The sequence below is a fragment of the Schistocerca piceifrons genome, chromosome 6, assembly GCF_021461385.2.
Source record: "Schistocerca piceifrons isolate TAMUIC-IGC-003096 chromosome 6, iqSchPice1.1, whole genome shotgun sequence".
Classification (NCBI taxonomy): Eukaryota; Metazoa; Arthropoda; class Insecta; order Orthoptera; family Acrididae; genus Schistocerca; species Schistocerca piceifrons.
This window is the reverse complement of record NC_060143.1, coordinates 52,928,180-52,939,553: the sequence shown is the minus strand read 5'-3', so window position 1 is coordinate 52,939,553 and position 11,374 is coordinate 52,928,180.

Genomic DNA, 11,374 nt, shown 5'->3' with positions numbered 1-11,374 from the left:
GCGGGGCGCAAGTCTGCGTCCACCCCGCCGTCTCCTCCACCCTCCCCTTCATTTCACAGACGAAGAATCTCTTAAGAGACCGAGAGGGGATCCGAAGAGGCAGTTGCCGACACAGTAGCGGTGGCTGCTCAACGTAGTAATCGACCAAAGTTCTTACGAGGTGAGTAAGTGTGGCAAAATTAGCTCGCAGTCTTTGTGAAACATTATGCAGTAGTCCATTTTCGAAATGTAATTCTTGGGCGTTCAGCTGCATTTTTAATGATATATGATTGACATGTTACGAACAGCTTAATACACGTACAACATGTTATCCATTTCAGAATTACAAACACCTGTACATGCATATGTGCATACTCTTATGAAACGTCCCATTTGAAAAATTATATAAGATTGTGTTTAAACTGACACACAATATTTTTAGCGCAACGCAATCTGACTTTCAAAAATCCCTACAAAAGAATGGCCCTGACTAACATTAACCTATACCTTTCACAAATCACTTACCTCACAAAAATCTTCGTTACTCAAGCTACAGCAATACAGCGAGCGCCACTACTGCCAGCTAAATAAAAGATTCAAACTACCGAAGGCACTAACTACTGATATGCATAGTCAGCAAATTAAAGATTTTGATAGAGAACAAACAATGTATTTACCTTACTAGTGTTCAAAAGTCATAATATATATAGCAGTTCATGACAACCAGTCTTACAAATTTCAAAACTCCGCCATCTCTCTCCCCACACCACCACTGCTGGCGGCTCACCCCCAACTGCGCAACGCTACGCGCTGTTCACATCCAGCTGCCCAACACTACAATGGCAGACAACAATGCAAACTAGCCACCGACTGCACACAGCACAGCCAGTGATTTTCATACAGAGCGCTACGTAACGTTGCCAATAAGAAACCATAAACAGCCTACTTACACCCTGAGGTGACGAAAGTCACGGGATAGTTATGTGCACATATACAAATGGAGGTAGCATCACGTACACAAAGTATAAAAGGGCGGTGCATTTGCGGAGCTGAAAAATCCACTCAGGTGATTCGTGTGGAAAGGTTTGAGACGTGATTATGGCCGTATGACGGGAGTTATGACTTTGAACGAGGAATGACAGGGGGAGCTACACGAATGAGACATTCCATTTCTGAAATCGTTGGGGAATTCAAAATTCCGAGATCCACAGTGACAAGAGTGTGCCGAGAATACCAAATTCCAGGCATTACCTCACAGCACGGGCAATACGGTGACCGGTGACCTTCACTTAAAGACTGAGAGCAGCAACATTTACGTAGAATTGTCAGTCCTAACAGACTATCAACACTGCGTGAAGTAATAGCAGAAATAACATGGGACGTACGACAATATATTCGTTAAGGACAGTGCTGCGAAATATGGCGTTAATAGTATATGGCAGCAGACGACCGACGCGAGTTCCTTTGCTAAAAGCACGTTACCTGCACCACTTCTCTTGGTCTCATGATCATATCGGCTGACCCTAGACCACTGGAAGACCATGGCCTGGTCAAATGGGTCAAATGGCTCTAAGCACTATGGGACTTAACGTCTGAGGTCATTAGCCACCTAGACTTGGAGCTACTTAAACGTAACTAACCTTGAGGACATGACTGACACACATCCATGCCCGTGGCAGGATTCGAAACTGCGACCGTAGCAGCAGCGCGGTTCAGGGCTGAAGGGCCACAGCGGCCGGCTATGGCCTGGTCAGATGACTACCAATTTTAGTTGGTAAGAGCTGTTGGTAGGGTACGAGTGTGGTGCAGATCCCACCGATCCATGGACCCAATTGGCCAATTAGACACTGTACAAGCTGATGTTGGCTCCATAATGGTGTGGACTGTGTTGACATGGAATTAAATAGGTCCTCTGGTCCAACTGAAGCGATCATTGACTGTAAATGATTACGCTCGGCTGCTTGTCTTCATGTTCCCAAACGAAGATGGAATTTTGGTGAATGACAATGCGCCAGGACTCAACTGTTTGAGACAATCCGAGCGAATGATTTCGCCACCGAGAGCGCCTGCATGGATAGTCGAGGCGTCAATGCGTGCGCAAAATCCTGCACCGGCATCACTTCAGCAATTGTGCACAGTTATAGAGGCGGCATGGCTCAATATCTCTGCAGAGGACAACCAGCGATTTGTTGTGTCCATGTCATAACGAGTTGCTGCAATATGCCGGGGAAAAGGAGGTCCGACAAAGGAGGTCTGACACGATATTACGAGGTATTCCACCACTTTTGTCACATCGGTATATGTTATCTATTTCTGAGTTATATAAATCCATCGTCAGGCATCATATAGGACCATAACTACAAACATACTCTGCGGACTACTGAGAACTGAATGGAACAGGGTACTCAACATAGCACCGCATTCTAGAGTTTCCTCCGGTTCCAGTCATGTGTGGGATGCTGGAAGAATGACTACCTAAACGCCTCAATGCACGCTGTTGTTGGTGTAACATTGTCCTCGGAATTACTACGGGAACGGTTCATAGGGGGCTGGAGATTTTCAAGATTCGTTGCTACGGTCCTGACGTCAGTTAGAACTGTGTATTGTGTTAAAATGTGAAACCATTTGCGTATAGTGTGTGCAGTGCGTTTACAGGTTGTGAGTGAGAAATCAACGAATGCTATAGCACCAGCCTTTCACGTTCTTAAATAACTTCGTTGCATAACAGTATTGCACACTAGGGATAAAGAGAATGAGGTAGCACTGTTTTAAACAAAGCGGCCCTGTATTCGGAAGGGTGGAGACCCCAATCCTCATTCAGCCATCCTGATTGAAGTTTTCCATGGTCTTCCCAACTTGCTTCAGGGAAATGCATGAATGATCCTCACTAGAGGGTGTTTAGCAATTAGGGACGAATATTAAAGTGCTATAGAACATACAAAATTTATCGAAAATGTAATGTCTTTTTACCAACACATTAAGTAACTTCTCACATTTTTGAATGAAGAATTATATCCTCCATGTGACCACCCAAGGCTGTGCGGCAACGAGCAATGCCTTCACTGAAGTTCTCGATGACGCGTTCACTAACATCTGTTGGGATGCCGTTCATAAGCCTTTGAATTTCATCCTTGAATTGGTGTATTGTTTGTGCTTTGTTCACGTAAGATCGCATGATCTGATAGGCCATTCCTCGCAAAGAGATAATTTTTTGAGCATTCCTTTCAATCAGCAGAGCAATCGTTTCAGGGGATGTGTGATATGTCGCATCACCTTGTTGAAACCAAAAATCATCATTTTTATCGATAAGAGGGAGAAACTAATCGAAAGTATGTTTCGGTAGCGGTCGCCGTTCACGGTAAAGGTAGCTCCCTCATCATTTTCAAAAAAGTACGCGCCGATCGCTCCGGCTCAGAACCTGGATGCATCTCATCTTCCACACTCACTCGTGGATTTTCGTTAGCTCAAAGTCTGCAGTTCTGCTTATTGATGTACCCACTAAGATGGAAGTGTGCGCCTCATCTGAAAAAAAAAATTCTTTTTGTCAAGTTCTTGTTCTCCGCTTGTCAAGCAAAAACCCATTGAGCAAATCAATGTCTCTTTCCATGATCTGGAGGCTTGAACTCTTGTGTAAGTTGAATATTGTACTCATGGATTTTCATATCTTCTGAAAGGATTTCATGCAGTAAACTAGATGGAAAATTCAGTTGTTGAGCTCGTCGGCGAACAGATCTTCTGGGGCTTATGGCCACATTGTCACGCTCGACAGCAATGTCCTCTTGTGTCCGAACAGAACGCGGTCGTCCTGTTTTCTTGACGTTTTTTGAAACAGAACTAGTGGTCTCAAACCTCCGGATCAACTTCCGAACTGATGATACGGTTTTAGCAGCATTACGTCCGAGTGTCACATACAATTCACTAACGGTTGCCGTGGAAATTTCACTGTTTTTGTGATAACTTTTATCATTTGGATACGTTGCTCGGTTGTAATCTCCACCACAACGAAAACAAACATCAAATAACAATGTTCACCACACAAAAGCAATCGGGCTACTAATGGGAAGGATAGCTGACAAAAAAACATTGAAAAACCACAGGTGCCAACCGCCAAATGACAAAATGACGAAAATTCAAATTAGTCCTTACTTCCCGGACACCAGTTATAAAGCCAAGGCCAACCAATTGTCCCGTACTTGTCAAATTAGGTCTGTAAGTATGTACATGTCTGTGTGTGTGTGTGTGTGTGTGTGGCTCACGTCACTTTTGGTGTACATAACAGCAAGATGTACGAAAGAATAAAACTACTGGTACAAGTACAACCCTCAATACTGGTTCGCGGCACCAGAGCCATACTGAGATGATCCTCTGGAAGAACTGCCAGAGCTGCCCCGCCAACTCTCGTAATTTTATTAATTTGTATTTATATGTGCAAAAGAATACATAAAAAAATGAAAAAATCAATGGAAAAATGTTACTTGAATTAAACGCCCTAATAAAGAATATTGCACACGACAAATTAAATCTACTGCTGTTGTAAATACATTACAAGTTACATAATCATTGACAAAAATCTTAAAACAAAACCAATTTTACGTTGTATTGATTTTAGCAGTTACTGTATGCAGCTTACAGTACGACGCATAATATAGAAAATAAAGGAAACACATTATTTACTCATAATAATTTATTAATTAGAAATAAAAGAGGAAGGACTGTGATAAAGAGCTGAGAAAATATCCTTTTCCGGGAGGTGTTTCTTTTACTATGATTTTACTCTGTTTTTTGTTGCTTTGACAGAAGGAAACTGAGCCTTGAGAAATACGTATGTTAGATCTGCCCGAACTAACGTTAAGCATCAACTTTGTTGCATTCAGTAACAGTTCTCATTAAGATACCAATGGTCCATTGATCTTATCTGAAAGGTTTATCACGAAGCACGAAAGTAAATTTTTCGCTCATTGCCCACATATTCATGCAGAATAATAAACTCTTTTTGTCGTATCAGCCTTCTGACTGGTCTGAAGCGGCCCACCAGGAACTGCTCTCTTGTGCCTCTCTCTTCAGAATTGTACTTGCGGCCTACGTCCTCAATTTTTTGTTGTATGTATTCCAGTCTCCGTCTTCCTCTATACAAACAAGCCTGTCGGAGGAGCATCCGCAGCTGAGCATTAGACCAGAGGTTGAAAATACCGCTACATTTGTAAGGTTCTTTTATTTAACACACGATCGGTTTCGGCTCTTATACGCCCATCTTCGGGTGTCGTAACTTGGTGCTGTGACCCCGAGCGTGGAGTACCTGCTCTGCGCTCGTTGGTAGCACACCGCGTCTTGTACTCGTCCACCGCGACGCTCAGGGTCACAGCACCAAGTTACGACACCTAAAGATGGGGTATAAGAGCCCGAAATCGATCGTGTATTAAATGAAAGAACCTCACAACTGTAGCCATATTTTCAACCTCTGGTCCTCCTCTATAGTTTATTATCCTGTATAACTCCCTCTAGTAAGACGGAAATTATTCCCTCATGTCTTAAGAAATGTCCTATCATCCTGTCCCTTCTTCCTGTCAGTGTACTCCATATTCACCTTTCCTCCTGATTCTCCACAGAATATCTTATCAGTCCACAGCAATTTCAAATCCCTCTACAACACAACAACTTAAATGCTTCGATTCTTTTCTTTTCTGGTTTGAAACAGTCATGTTTCACTATCACAAAATGCTGTGCTCGAAATGTACATTCTCAGAAATTTCTTTCTCAAAATAAGGCTTTTTTTGATACTTCTTCTGGCCAGGAATGCCCTTTTTGCCAGTACTGGGCCTCTTGTTATGTCCTCCTTGCTCCGTCCATCATGAGTTATTTTGCTTACGAGGTAGCGGACTTCCTTGATCTACTTATTCGTCAATAATGTTTATCGCAAGTCGCATTTCTGCTGCTCCCCAGTACTTTCGTCTCTCTTATGTTCACCTGTTTGCCAATAATCGATATTCTGTACTCATTAGACAGTTCACTGCATTCAATAGATCCTTTTTCGTATTTAAACAGAGGTGGAGCCCCTCCACGCCCACACCGGCATGATGGACAACTCAAAAGGCCTATTGCCATCTCTGCATAAGGGTTAGTTTTCACTAAAGCGAGGTGTCGCAAGATGTGGGTAATGCTATATTTGCGTACTTGTGGTTAAGGTTAACCATTAATAAGCGCTCATCTAGAGATGGATTAGGTCGAAAGTCGAACGAAGGGTAGCAGTGCGAAGGGCAGAGGAAAAAAAAAATGCCAAGGCAAGAGCCAAGGGAAAAAAACCTCTGCGATAGTTAGGTAGCGGAAGTCTTGCTGCCTGCGACAGGTCATGCAAGGGTAGACTTTGTTAGTAGTGGGTATCATGCATGTCGATAAAAGGAAATGTCGTGTGGCTAGGGCATCCCGTCGGGTAGACCGGTCGCCTGGTGCAGATCTTTCGATTTGACGCCACTTCGGCGACCTGCACGTCGATGGGGATGAAATGATGATGATTAGGACAACACAACACCAAGTCCCTGAGCGGAGAAAATTTCCGATCCAGCCGGGAATCGAACCCGGGCCCCTAGGATTGACAAGTCTGTCACGCTGACGACTCAGCTACCGGGGCGGACGATGCATGTCGATAGCTTTGACGTTCTGCAGCGCTATTACTTGGCGGCTGCCGCTGGGTGCCGGTGTTGATTCTCGGTCAGCGTCAGCATACCTGTAACAGTTACGTTAATCATCGTTTTGCGTCAGATAGGTCACATATCAGATACACAGTGTGGGGTGATGTTGGCGATTTGTTTGTGCGCTAGTGGGCGAGCCCGCCGGTTTCCCTGCAGTAGCCTGTTGTCGGCTCTAATAGCAGCTGGTACATCCAGTCAACGTTGTTGATATGCAGGGGCTTGCCGACGTCTGTCGATTGTTGGTGTATGTTAGCTTGCCACAGGTAGTCATGCCCTAGCTAGTAATGTCTTTGGCCGCTTACGCTTTCACCTATGGCTGTGATCATAGTTTCCCAGCGTAAGGATGAAGGGACTATTCAAGTGTGTCCGCAGCTCGTGGTCGTGCGGTAGTGTTCTCGCTTCCCGCGCCGGGGTTCCCGGGTTCGATTCCCGGCGGGGTCAGGGATTTTCTCTGCCTCGTGATGACTGGGTGCTGTGTGCTGTCCTTAGGTTAGTTGGGTTTAAGTAGTTCTAAGTTATAGGGGACTGATGACCTCAGAAGTTAAGTCCCATAGTGATCAGCGCCCTTTTGTTCGAGTGTCTCGAGTTCCTGTACAGTCATGTGACGTGTTTTTTGAATACTTCCTTGAGGGTTTCAAGGCGGTATTCGTTGTGAAGATCCACGGTGCGTGTGTGGCTTGGAGCGTTGCTAATGATGCGTAGCACTTTGTTCTGTATGATCTTGTCATGTATATGGAAATCAACACCCTCCCATTCAGTGTACTTTCCCTGTTGAGCATTGGGTAGAGTTGTTTGAGCCTCACGTGCGCTCTGTAACCAATGAGGACAGCAATGTCATCAGGGAATCTCATCACTCATATCCTTTTACCCTGAAATTTAATTGCGTTCCTGAAACTTCCGTTTATTTCCGTCATTACTTCTGCGTTGTCGAGATTGAAAAGTAGTGGCGAAAGACTGCATCCCCGCCATACACCCTTTTTGAACCGAGCCCTTCTTGGTTTTCGATTTTTAATGTATCTCTTTTTGGTTTTTGTACAAAATGAATATTACATGCCTTCGTAATAGCTTACATATTCTTTCCTCAGAATTTTAAACATAGTGCACCATTTTACATCATGAAACAAGTTTTTTAGGTCCACAGATCCTATGAACGTGTTTCAGTGTTTCTTAATTCTTGCTTCCATTATCGAGAACAGCGACAGAAGTGACCTTCTTGTACCCTTACTGAGAAGTGGGAAACACGCTCAAGGATACTTCAAATCAGTGAAGGCAAGGCAATAACCATCAATGAAACACAAACCCTGGCTTGTAATTTCCAACGGATTTTATGTAACAATTGCGTGACAACAGTAAACTGCTGCTACCCCAGAATAATATATATATATATATATCCTAGAATTTGAAACATTACTCAACAGACAAAATGTCTATGGGCATCAAAGCCTACCACAAACAATAAGTAATTTTAAAACGCTCTTTACCTAAATCTTAAGAACTATAGAAACAATAAATGGCTTACTGAGAAAAACTCCCAAAGAAGCAGGACACCTTTTAAGGTATAACAACAGAGAGAACTCACACTTTCTCTTTCTGAGTAAGATATTAAAAACCCAGTACCACGAAAGGCATCCTTCAGGTATTACAAAAATGCAGTGACAAGTAATGGCACATTAGAGGTGCGCGGAAGCTACAACTCATATCGAGCCAGAATGAAAGCTATATCGAACGCTGAAGAAAGAAATAGGGGTGCCTCGGCATCACCAGGACCAAATAAGAAAATACTCTAATTCACCGAAGAGCCGGAGTCTACTCATAAACACAGCGACCGCGCTATCGCTCACAATTGAAACTGGCCACCGCCAATGCGTCGTCCCCCAGTTGAACGACCAGCTACGACGGACGATGCGCCCCGCTGATTGTGTCACTGAAACAACAACAGAAAATCACAGAGCAACTGGCCAGAATCCAGAGTAACACGATCCTTAAAACAGCAGAAAAATTTCAAAACAGGAATACAACTGCTGTTTGCAGCCAAATCGAATCTCTTGCAATCATTGTCTACAACAATGGCTCACACTCTCTTTGCACAGGAACCAAGACACATAAAAATTCACCATGGGAACACTGCGGAATGTGTAGAAACCAGAACACATACTTTGTCTTATAATGCTGAATAATAACTGCGTACAAGTCCGACCCCGGTAGCTGAGTGGTCAGCGTGACAGACTGTCAATCCTAAGGGCCCGGGTTCGATTCCCGTCTAGGGCGGAGATTTTCTCCGCTCAGGGACTGGGTGTTGTGTTGTCCTAATCATCATCATTTCATCCACATCGACGCGCAGGTCGCCGAAGTGGCGTCAAATCGAAAGACCTGCACCAGGCGAACGGTCTCCCCGACGGGAGGCCCTAGGCACACGACATTTCATTTCACTGCATACAAGAAGAAAACAATGTCGTAAATCTCTTAATTTTACAATAGAAAGCCACTATAGGTGGATTACATTTAGAGTACACACTCGCCGACCATACGTACGTCTCCTTCCGCAGGCCCGCTGCCCAAATGACAGAAAGAGGCAGAGCAAGCGCAAGGAGTGATCGCCGACAATCAGACTGCACAACGGAGCGCCAACTAACCGACCTAAAAGCCAGCCATCTCTCCACAGCGACCAAAGAGGAAAACCGCGGCCGCGCCATACAAAGTCGATCGCAGAGATCTTAAATGAATGAAGGAGAGCAACTGGCACCGGCGACGCCAGGTATCATTTATCGTCTGTATTTATGATCATGCTGACTGTATGATAGTTTTATACATATCCTCCCTTGCCACATTCGGACTGTGTGCATGACATTTGTACGGGAGTCTGATTGTATATCTCTCGCCTCATATACTCTACAAAACAAGATGAATATTCCTTTCGTTGCCATATTTCCAAATAATTTTAGGAATGTGCATTTTCAACTTCTCGCGGCGTAATGAATAGTCCATTAAATTTCGGGCACACAGCCACGCAAATAAAGTTTCCTCCACTGATATTTCGGCCGCGTATCGTCCGGCCATCCTCAGAGTGAGTCACAAAACTAATTTTAGAAATGCTGAAGAAATGTTATTGGTTTCTTTTCTCTTATTTAATCTCAAGTCTTCCGAAGGTCTGGTAAACTGACTAATAGCTGTCTATACAGGAGCGGATTTTAACGGCTGGCCACGGATATTTCCGACGAATTCTGAAAAGCCGGCAGGCCCCGTCAGCTACAGTTCTCGTAACCGACGATCCCGCCTCTCCTGTTGGGCACACACTAGTGGATTTCTGCGACGGGCTGAGTTCAAGGAGTTCGTGTGACTTCCTGTAGTTTTCACCTGACACAAATTTTACTTGTTTCACGTATAGTGAAGAACTGGACCCTAGACTACATCGAAATACGTACACAATTTTTTTCGTGAAAACGTCAGTTGACGTTGCTTCTTCACAGTTTAACTTTTAGATGCACTCGATAATGGCCTAATGCTAAATTCTAATCGGGTCGAGTGAACTTAATATATTTCCATAAAAGGAGCTGGAACAGCTTTTAATTAACTGAACATCAAATGCGGGATCATCGGCATCATCGTCTAGACACAGAGAAAGTAATAATATTCGCACGTGTGCTACTGACTTATGGAGGCTGCTCACAGCTTGTAAAATTGAGGAGTTGCTGTGCAACTACAGCGGTTATCGTATGCACCATCACATTTTTCATGTATATGTTTCAGTCGAATTATGTAAGAAGAAACTTAGCATGTCTTTTATTTGTTTTAACAGATCTGAAGATGTTCAGAACATGAACGAAACCATTTATCATTGTGAAAGGAAACGCGACAATAGACTGTAAGAAAATGGAATAATTATTCAGTTATTTACACTTGACATGATGTCAAGGTTTTACAGATACTACAGAATTTATTTTTACCTTTAGTGCAGCTTTAAACTGTAACTATTAGTATGTAACGTTTGAATAGTAAACATGGAAGCGCTGACGGCAGTTATCGTCGTTGTGTGTGCTGCACGAAGCGAGGTGGTGTAGTGGTTAGGACACTGGACTGACATTCGGTAGGAGGACGGTTCTAATCCCCGTCCGGATTTTCGTGATTTCCGTAATTCGTTCCAGGCAAATGCCGGGATGGTTCCTTTGAAAGGGCACGGCCTATTTCCTAGCCCTTCCTTCCCTAATCCGAGCTTGGGCTCAGTCTCTAACGAGCTCGATGTTACCAGGACGTAAATCCATCATTTTCCTTCCTTCCTTGAACATCATCGACTACATTAACGTGTTCTGCTGTAGTTGTCACCAGCTGAAGTTCTTTGCCTTGCCCATACAGAGATAGGAAGTAGGGGACAGTGTTGCACCTCGATAGTATGCCTCAGGGTACACAATGTTGGTGGTCTTTGCTTCAATTTAGTAACTGGTTTTAGAATCACATGAAGGAATCTACGCTAGAAACAGCCCTAATTAGCTTCCGGCATTTTCTACCCTTTTCGTTGTTGTGAGACATGATGTGTATTGTGCAGCGTTTGAAAACATTGCGAGTTGTACATAGTTCAGTGACATAAAAGTTATTTGGAGGATATTACCATCTCTTTAGTTACAGAGTTCTGGACCGGTACATTTTTAAAACTAGTTACGTAACGTATGGGCGTTAAAGTTATACTTCGTCGGCGTGCGCCATCTCGTACCTTG